The sequence below is a fragment of the Mytilus galloprovincialis genome, chromosome 2, assembly GCF_965363235.1.
Source record: "Mytilus galloprovincialis chromosome 2, xbMytGall1.hap1.1, whole genome shotgun sequence".
Classification (NCBI taxonomy): domain Eukaryota; kingdom Metazoa; phylum Mollusca; class Bivalvia; order Mytilida; family Mytilidae; genus Mytilus; species Mytilus galloprovincialis.
The window spans coordinates 5505587-5516527 of NC_134839.1; the positions used below are offsets into that span (position 1 = coordinate 5505587).

The window sequence follows — 10941 nt, forward strand, 5'->3', positions numbered from 1 at the left end:
ACAAACAGACATAATATTATATACAAGTGTCAAATTAAGTGTACAGAGTAGTGCGTAATAATATCAACAACATGCGTCAGCAGTGTAGGAAAATGTAAAACAAAATTGCCAAGCCTAAGAAGCAGAGAAAATCGATCTTGCACAGGAAACGCAGCGAGTACATGACTGTCTAATAATATAGCAAATGGGTAAACGTGCAGCTGTTTGTTTTTTAATTTAAAGGTTGCACAAATTTTGGTAAAGCAAATCCACGATGAAAAACGGCTAAGTGTGTGAGCAAAGACTTCATGTTGTAGGCCGTCCTTTGATCTACCATTGTTTCCTTTTTACAAAGTGTGACTTGGATGGAGAGTTGTATCTTGTCTTATTGGCACTTATACGTAACTTATTTCTCATTATGTAATTGTAATTTTCATTTAATTAAAAGTTGATTTGATGTAGATGAAGGATAGATGGGTTGCTGGCTGTATAATCTGTCGATACCAATTAAACAATGGCCTTTGAACTATTTTCAGCTCTTTGAATTGTGAGTAAGTGTCTTTTTAACACATTCCCCGTTTCCATTCCCTGTTTGGTTTAAAATATCATGCTTTTATAGAATTACACTATTTAAAGAAACTTCAAAAACAGTTTTCCGACATGTTCAATTACAATACATATTAACGTTAAGATTGTGTATGGCACTAAAAGTTTACACTAGAACATTTTGGAATAAAGGCCCATATGCCCCTCAGACAACATTTGTCAGACAACAGCCTGAATTTGTTTATGTATATATAATCGGCCAACGACCCAAATAGTCATCCTCGAATGATTGGATACAAACGCATTAGTATGACTTCCTTGTATTATGATAAAAGGTACTTAATCTTTAACACTGGACAAAGTAAGTCATCATTTAACGTTTATAACTTTATAAATTGTCAACAATATATGTAACTTAGAACATAGTCGTACTTTTAAAATATTTTTCTTTCATATGTTTTCACCAGTTGATACAAATCTCCAAAGATCCTAGCGAATATCTCTAATTTTCTTGTTAAAGCAGTCAGACACTGCACGATTCATGAGTTCCGTGAAAAGGTACAAGACATAACTAATTCTGATAGATCATATTAGGGTACGAACCTTTTTATTTTTCACGAAGACGAGAAAAGAAAATTTAAGCATACAGAAAAACAGATGAAAATTCAACATTCCATCCGCCAACCCCCTCCCTCTTTTTACTCCCATGCATATCAAGTTAAAAAGAAGAATTAAGCAATATAAAATCAAGTGCTTGCATTCGTGATAATATAGGGATGAAGCTATCTTAAGGGTTGAATGACATTCGTGATTCGTGTTAGTTGACTTTTTTTAACTCTTCATTAACGATACCAGAGGTACCTACTTTGCGAAGTGTTCAATATTAAGTATTTCCTTATTATGTTATGAAGTCTCGTACCAACGCGTAGCAACGCGTTGCTTTCAATTTAAATTGAATATAATATCACGTTAGACAAGATGCGATGATTTTTCTTTGTTTTTATGATTGACCTATTCTTTGATTTAGTTTGTTGGGCTAACACTAAAACACAGTCTTTTTTTCTGAACGTAGCTCAGGCAAAACATAGCCAACAGGGGGTGGCGTTTTTTTCTTTTTCTTAAAACAATAACTCTTTTTAGAACGGAGTGTGAAAACAAAATATGATTCTTTTTAAAAGTTAGAAACACATGAAATTAAAGTAATTGAAAATGTAGTGTCTCTGTATTATGTTATTGAAAAAAATATTCTGATTATATTTTTAAAAGTAAATTGGTTCCCAGAAAAACAACCGATGACTCCGGAAGAGGTCATTAAATAAAGGGTCATTACTTTTAAAATTATAAATTGGTCTTTTTGTTGTTGGGATACACAATTACATGGCCACGTCCACTCTGTGTTTTTGTTATTTCTTACTATTTGTATGCATCTGATGAGTTAAGGTAGATATGGTGTCTTTCTCCATTTTTGATTTTGAAATACCAGTAAACTATCAGTCGAAATCTTTAATAAAATGTGAAAATTTTGAGAATAGGAGCAATTCATGTGTAATAATTTTCGTTTCAATATAGAAAATGACATGTTTTACCATATTTATAATATTTTACAAAAAACAGAGTACTTTTATTTAATTCTTTGTTTTCCAACTTTGCCAAATTAGGAGAAGCAACTCATACAATATATGTAAGGGCAAATAATTCATATAATAAATTTTACAATAGAATGTGTAAGGAATTTAACTATTTTATTATGTAGCAAAAAAATAAGTCCGTGGCCCCATTTTTTCTTTTTCCTGTCTGAAAGCATAATATTAGAGCTATCTTCGCGAATTTTATCTCAAAATTCCATTGAGTAGTTTCCGTTTTATGACAGAAAATTGGATGTTCTATGCATAATCTATACAAAATCTGTCAATTTTGCAAACCTGTAGTGTGAAAATAAGCCCCGTGACCTATTCTTTTTATAATTTATTCTTAAAAGCATGATATAAACTACATTTTGGCAAATTATCAGAATTAGTTCAGTAAAGAGACGGAAGAAAGAGTAAACTTCTAATTGGTCAGATATCAGAGAACCCCAATCGGTGGCAACAAGTACTGTTACATAATTTTAAGTGGCCACTTCAGTTCATCTCTTATAAATGTTACTAGAGCTGTTGAAATTACTTTATTATTTTATTTGGATACAAACATTTCTGAGGTAAGATTTTTATTGTACATTAGAACAACTTGGGATTTTCGATTTAGAATTACTTTTCAATGCATTATTTGTTTACTGTCTTCAATACTTAGTATTAACTAAGATTCTACTTCCATTTGTCTATACAGAAAACAAATGCCAATAATAGCAACCGATACGTGTCTTTTTATGAAAGCTGTGTATTGCATAATCAATAACGTACAATGTACATGTAATACTACAATATAAATAATGTACGATTTTCACGATACCACAATCGGTACCACGAAGATTGTACCGGTTAACTTCTTATATATTAAAACAAGGAAATGTGATACGATTGACAATATCGTTTTGTTATTTAACCATTTAACTGGTTTTGTGTGGATTAGTTGGGTTTTTGTTTTTGCGTAAACTTCAAAAATGCTTTTCATACAAATTATATATATATCATCCAACGAAATCAACCAATACACAACAAATAAAGGAATTTTACGATAAGATCAACATACTCCTTTTCAAACGTTGTGAAATTTATTTCCTTCGCCAGATAAATTTCATTAAGTATTGTAAAATTGTCATCTTTCATTTCCTAAAAATCAAATTAAAGGAGGGGAGCATCATTGCAATACAGATATCTTGATACATTTTTTCTTATTTTAGAAATACACTATGAACATTTTACATCTCAAGTTGACTTTCTTCGTATTGACCTTCATATCTATAGTAAGTATACACCTTGTTATTTGCACTTTATTCAAATGTATGTGTTGTTCTTGGGCGCATTAATTCCAGATTTCTTTTACAATTAAAAGTTTAAATAATAACAACAAAGATTAAGACCAATAAAAAATAAAAATAAAACAATTGTTGACTCTTTTCTCTTTATACTGTTAATTTTTCCAAAATTTAAAATAAAGACTTTAGATCATAAATTAAAGGTAACCTTTTTAATATTTTTTCCCTTTTGAAGTGCTCCCTTTTCAGTTGGTAATATCTGTACTTGATGGTAGTCTGTTTTAGATACTGGTTGTTAAAATTGCACGACAAGACATGTATAGAAACAGAAATTGATTTCAAGGTTGTTTCTTTATATGCTAAATCTAAATATGTGTTCATATTTTGTTAATTTTTGGCCCAAATTCTACGATACATGTAGTTCTATTCGGGTTCAAAATTAAACTGTGATTGATCTCAATCAAAAATTAGATGTACAGTGTCGTTAAATATGGTAAATTTTAGCGTGCATTTGGTCCATTTTCAAATTGGTCCACATTGAGGTCCTATATGGCCGCAGTTAAACTTTAATTGTTTGTTTTCGTTTTTGTTCTTTGATATATATGCTGAGTCAAACCATGTATTTAGACATTGAATAGGACCATAATTTGTGAATTTCCAATCTAAAATTTTAAAATTCTTAGACAACATTCTATTTTATTCTGTGTCAGAAACCAGTGCTATGCCCAATATTTAATCACGATCCTAGTTAAGAGCTGTGTTACACAATATATTGAAATTGTAAGTAGATCTATGATTAAAATAACATATAGAATCATTTGCAAGTTGTACATAATTTTGCCAATTGCAGTTGAAATCTATATTAACGAAATAATTATCAGTTCAGTTTTGGAAATATATAAGTATTATTGTATTGCTTATGGGAAGATCCAATTCGTCTTTTTTGGTCTGTTTTTAAAATTGAATAGTAAATAAAAAAGAGCACACGAATCACTTAAAAATATTTGACACACCGTGTCACAACTCTAATTCCCAACTCCCGATAATATTAACGCTGTACATGCAATGTGCTGCTGAAACGGGTTTTAGTGTTCTGTAGCAAAGTTTAGGAGGAAAATAAAATAATGTAACTTTAATTTGATAGTATATTATTATATAGTGTAAAAAGAAATTATTAATCTCAAAGTGAAACTCTCACTTATAAGTGGAAGGCGATTGTTGAAACTATAAAAAAAAACACTTATAGGAGTTTATCAAAATCCTCTTCGTTTCCCTGATCAAGGATCTCTATCAGACATTTAGGGGGCGGGGATCGGTATCAAAAGAACATGTATTATAATTATTATAATGTTCTCCCCAGGCCGTTTTAGCACAGCGCTGTTCAGCGCTATCGTAATTTACCGCGGTGGTATTGGGCAGACCGCTGCGCTATCCAATCAAAACTCAGCGCTATTGTTTTTGAATTTTCAAACTTCCGGTATTATTTTGTACACATTCGGATCACGTGATCGACTGGTTGAATTATCTGAGAGATCGTTAATTCACCCAACGTAGTCAATTATCGGTGGGGCCAGTTCAATAAATCAACAAAATGGCGCCATTTGCAAAACTTTTACTGCCAAATAAACCTTTCCTTCCTCGAGTTTTTCGCTTTAAAAAGATGAAGAAACTTCATGAAAGGAATGAACAGTGCTATGTCTCTTGTGCTAAAAAATGCATTTCTAAATTATATATTAAGGGAAGTCGTACCCCTTCTCTGACAACGTTGTCTCGTCTATTCATTGGACCATCTACGATTATTTCATTATTTATTTACGTTTACAACCGAACTGTTGAACCTGTATTGCTTTCAGGAAGAATCCCTGATATCATGGGACTAGTTACAAGCCCGTATTTTACGATTACTTGTCCATCCATCGATCTTTTCCAAATGGATATAGAGAATAAAACGAAACGAAAATTTGTGTAAATATATAGAAAATATCGATATTTGTCAACCAATCATCAATATATATGAATTAAATAATGTTTTAAATTTAATGTAAACAGAGGATGGCTTGGATAAGGAATTGCATTTAATGCTATATAAGCCACAAATGTTAACAGGAAGTTATGTTAGCCAGTAAGGGAGATAATTTGGCAATACCACCATTGATTTCCCATATTAGTCTTTGTTAAATTTGCACTTTTCATAAAATTGTGCAGAAATTATCATTGTTTCAAATTAAACTAGAGGCTCTCAAGAGCCTGTATCGCTCACCTGACTCTATTTGGGTTTTTGAAATCATATAAAAAAATATCAAATTTGGCTACAAAGTAACAACACTTGGCCAGCAACTCATAAAGGAAAGGAACATTCATGCTATGATTGGTTTCATTCAATTCAGTGGTTCTCTAGAAGAAGACTTTTGTATGCATTTCCCATAGGGTACTATGTTAAACTAAGTCCCCCGCTGGCGGCCATCTTTGATGATGAATCGGCTACAAAGTAACAACACTTGGTCAGCACTTCATAATGAACATTCATGCTATGTTTGGCTGTATTCCATTCAGTGGTTTTCTAAAAGAAGTCATATGTATTCATTTCCCATAGGGTCTTATGTTAAACTAAGTCCCCCGCTGGCGGCCATCTTGGATGATGGATCGGCTACAAAGTAACAACACTTGGTCAAATCCTCATAAGGAACATTCATGCTATGTTTGGCTGTATTCCATTCAGTGGTTCTCTAAAAGAAGTCATTTGTATGCATTTCCCATAGGGTCCTATGTTAAACTAAGTCCCCCTCTGGCGGCCATCTTGGATGATGGATCAGCTACAAAGTAACAACACTTGGTCAAATCCTCATAAGGAACATTCATGTCATGTTTGGTTTCATCCCATTCAGTGGTTCTCTAAAAGAAGTCATTTGTATGCATTTCCCATAGGATCCTGTTAAACTAAGTCCCCGCTGGCGGCCATCTTGGATGATGGATCGACTACAAAGTAACAACACTTGGTCAGCACCTCTTAAGGAACATTCGTGTCATGTTTGGTTTCATTCCATTCAGTGGTTCTCTAGAAGAAGTTCAAAATGTAAAATGTTAACGACGACGACGACGACGGACGACAGACGACGGACGCCAAGTGATGAGAAAAGCTCACTTGGCCCTTCGGGCCAGGTGAGCTAAAAATACTTGGCCTGAGTAAAGTTTTATCCTGTTCATTATTATAGAAAAAAATTCAAATAGCTAGTAACCATGTAACGTCAATAATATTCTAAAGCAACCCCAAATAAAAAAAATAATGGTGCTTTGAAATACCCAAGACATATGTTTATAAAACAGAAATGTTTTATTGCAATTAAATGTAGGATAAGGTACCTCCAACTGTCTAATTCAAGGGATTTTTTTTGGACCCAATTTCGTATACAACCAGATGTGAAGTACCATAATTTGGTGGTATTACACCTTAAATAATATTCTCTTCTGTTGCAGCAACTCTTGTCGTCTCACCCGCCCTTAGCTGAAGGTAATGTGTGGAAGGCTCTTAGAAGAGTTTTAAGACCAACGTGTGGAGGTTGTGCAGGGATTTGTGAAATAAAAGTCCCAGGCCGTTGCCAGTGTGTAGTCGACCGAGTCTGTATTAGAAACCCGAACAGAGTGGGATACGTAGGGAGCCGTGGATAAAATAAACTGTAGATAGTGCCTATTCGGACACCGAGTGCGCTCACTATTCAATTGATTGAAAATGACTTGAAGTTAAATACTTTGTATCTTTTTTTAAATCAAACTTATTGCTTTACTTAATTTACAAGTTACTAAGAACTCATAGTATACCAAGAAAAAAAATGGGGTTAACACAAAAAGACAAATTAAAAGTTGCCCTACGATAACATAACTACCAAAAAAGTAAAATCATAAGATAATTCAAAAAGGAAAGTCTCTGATCAAATGGCACAATCAAAAGCTCAAACACATTAAACGAATTGTTAACAGCTGTCATGTTCCTGACTCGGTACAGGCATTTTCTCATGTAGAAAATGATGGATTGAACCTGGTTTTATAGCCAGCTAAAACTCTCACTTGTATGACATTATATTGACAGCGATTCGTGACCAAAACAAACAAACACAATAGGTAAAACTGTCAAAATAGGGGTAGAGCAGTCAACATTCAAAGTGTCGCGCCTTTGACGTCACACAGGAAGATATAAAACAATTTTGTCGTTCAAAGTATGACGGGATAGATAAGTATAGAGTCACGTCAAATGAATATAAAATAAACCAGTAAAAATAATATTAATAAGATTATTGTATCGTTCAAAGTATGACGGGATACATATAAGTACAGAGTCACGTCTAATGGCAATTGTATATGATAAGCTTTTGTAATCGTGCCGAGTAATGGTGGGTTGCGAATATATTCAAAGCAGACAACCAGATAAGTTACTTTGATAATATCAAATTCTTAATCGACAGAAATATAGAAACGTCAATTATTGACGAGACCCTTAAATCGGGAGAACGTTTATTAATTGTGCACGCCTTTGCCCCTATTTAATATCTAAAAGACGTATAAACACATTCAAGGGATTCGGTTAGCAATTCAGTAATATATTTCGCCCGTCCTTTATTAATTATCATAAAATATGTTCATACAAGTGAAAGTTTTACATGTAGCTAGCTAGCATAAAGAAATGTCTATTCTAAGTAATGATTTTGACAGTTGTTTTCCATTCGTTTGATTTATTAGGTCGAATGTATGTGAGCTGTTGTAGGATGATTTTTTGTAAAATATTTCATGTCTGGAGAATTTCAGAAAAGGTATCAAAAGTCATAATTTTTGAGACAGGCTAATTATTTTAAGCCCTCTCCTTCTTTTCCAAAGTCCGTTATTTTTTTCTGTTAAATACCAGGATTTTGGCGTTTCTGTATACTATGAACATAAGTACATGTATATCATAAATAAAGTGTATTTGCTATTAACTATCAATTCCATAGTTTCTTTTCCACGACGATCGTTGATATATTTCATAGAGAGTTTCTATATATTATAGGAGTACAAATATAGTATAAAAACAGATTAATGCGGAAATATTTGCCCTGTCCCCGAGTAATAATTATAATGAAAATTATATTTAAAAGTTTGAAATCGGAAGTATTGTCTATGGCTTCAAAGTCGGTCTGATGTCTGAAACAATATCCGGACTCCTTTTTTTTTTTTTTCTTTTTTCTCCCAAAATAATCCCAACTGAATTATCATCAGAATGGATAACAAATGCAACTATACATGGTACCTTTAGGACATAAAGGCATGATACTTAGGTTAGTGCGGAAGAAAGAGAAGCATCACACAAAAAGAGGTCTTCTCGTTTAATAGTATAGATGAAAGAAACAAGTGATCTTTAAACGAAGCGAGAAGGGGAGCGAGAGCCGCGACAGGGTAAGAGTTTCAATCTTATTTAAAATATGCATCATCCGCTATAGTCCGACTGATTGGTGAAATAATTGTGGGTTTGATAATAAAAGCATCAAATTTGGCATGGTAGTAGGTATGGGTATTCTAAACAATATTAGCTATGGACCCACCATGAAATTTCAAAATGGCGGCTTTTTTCAAGATGGCTGCCATCAAATATCAAAATTAACACATTTGACTAATCCTATGTTACTATATGTTTCCTTTGGGTGCAAAATAGTTTAAAAGTAGGAAACATAATTGTAATCATGAACAAATAAGATGTATTTTGTCATTTGAGGTATTGGTAGTCTTGTAGTTGTATATTTTGAGATATAAACTTTTATCGCTATTTTATTAAATTTTCCTTTGATCTTGCTGACTAGAAACTAAGGACTAACATGCCTGTTGTCATGAAATTAACAACGTCGTCATAGGTCAGATAGCGATAAACAGATTATCATTGGTCATCTCAACTCGATTGCTTTTCTCACTTTCGCCGTACGGGCTCAAGCGAGAAAACCATTCTCGTTGTAATTATCAATGATTATCTATAAGTAGTGTTAGCAATGTCAAAACAGTGTAAAATTGAAGACCCTGATTTATTATAAACATCTTCTTTATCTGCTGACTTTGATTGTAAATAATGTATTTTGTGCTAAAACAGACTAAAGAAAATTTACAGCGTACTGCCAATAGCAAAAAATCTGACATAAAAGAAGGAACAGTATACAAAACACTCGAAACGATTTTAGAACATTGTCAGCTAATTGAATGGTTCCCGATTTTAATTAGATAAGAATATTTAACTGACGAAATTAAAATTGTTTGGCTGTAAACTTGCAGCTGCACAATGCAAAGTGGCACAATATACGTAGAAATAAATTTTCAAAACAGAATTAAAGATTGAAAGGCATCAAAAACAGAAGAGAAAAGGAGAGAGTGGTGACCAGGTTGGAAGTATAATTAAACATCACGACAACACGGCAACAATGACAATGACTAAAGATTGTTTTTTTTCTGTAATGATTCATCATGAGATCTACACAAAGCAGCTACGTTTTGAAATAGGCAAACATGTACGAAAATTTGCACTCGACTTGCAAAATTAAGATACAGTAATGTTGGCAAAACTAAGCACAAGAGACATGATTTCCCCAAGAAGCAATTTATAATGTCAAGTTCCTGACCAATTTATATAATAGAGCTAGACCACTAAAGGAAATTAGTGATAACAGTTCAGACAACCGTATCCACGGTAATGTACTTGCGGAGCTGGTTGTGAATATAGAAGAATCATGCATATACTCTGATGTCATTTCTGTTTTCAAATAAGCAGACTTAACAAAGGAAGTATTCCTATCTAGAAGAGTGCATTTGACAGATCTAAACAAAACGAGTTCTTGCAGCTATCCCAGACTTGCAGGCCCTAAACAAGGAAGAGACGTGCTTCCCATATTCTGCTATGATGTTGGTGCTGCAATTAAACAGGCATCTAAAAGAAACTACGATGATGAGGCAATAATATTCTTTTAATATTAGTAGTCTAAAGCTGCACAGATAGTGTGAAGCACAAACGACACTGACTATGTCACAGCTTCTCCAGTTTAATTCCTCTATTCGCAGACGGAAAAATGCATCGAAAGTATTCCATTCAACCGAACGAGAACCACCTATATCAATATATTTACGCCTTCTGCTGCATACTGAAACTAGGAAACATGGTTTTATTGATAAAATGTACTGTTTAAGTTTATCATTATCCTATGACAGAATTAGGCTTTATCTACAGCACTTGGCAACTCCATCTGTGAGGCATTCGATAATGAAAATGTGGTGGTTACCCCAACACTTCGGAGTAATGTGTTTACAACTGCAGCCATGGATAATATTGACCATAACCCGAGTTCGACAACCGCTGATAAATCATTGCATGACACTGCCATTTAACTTTTTCAGCAACATCGTGGAAGTAATACATTTGAAGACTATTTCAATGACATTTTACTGCCTTACATACATGATCAGTTATGTTTTGTAAGTCGACTTGAGGTAATTGGGGATGA

The 10941-nt window shown here is 33.3% G+C and overlaps 1 long non-coding RNA gene across 1 annotated transcript; it reads left to right on the forward strand.

The window, feature by feature from the left end:
- Nucleotides 1-2628: 2628 nt before the first annotated feature.
- Nucleotides 2629-8403, forward strand: LOC143062731 (uncharacterized). Its single transcript, XR_012974826.1, has 3 exons — nt 2629-2722; nt 3365-3427; nt 6914-8403. It is a non-coding gene; the product is annotated as an uncharacterized LOC143062731 (long non-coding RNA).
- Nucleotides 8404-10941: the final 2538 nt, after the last annotated feature.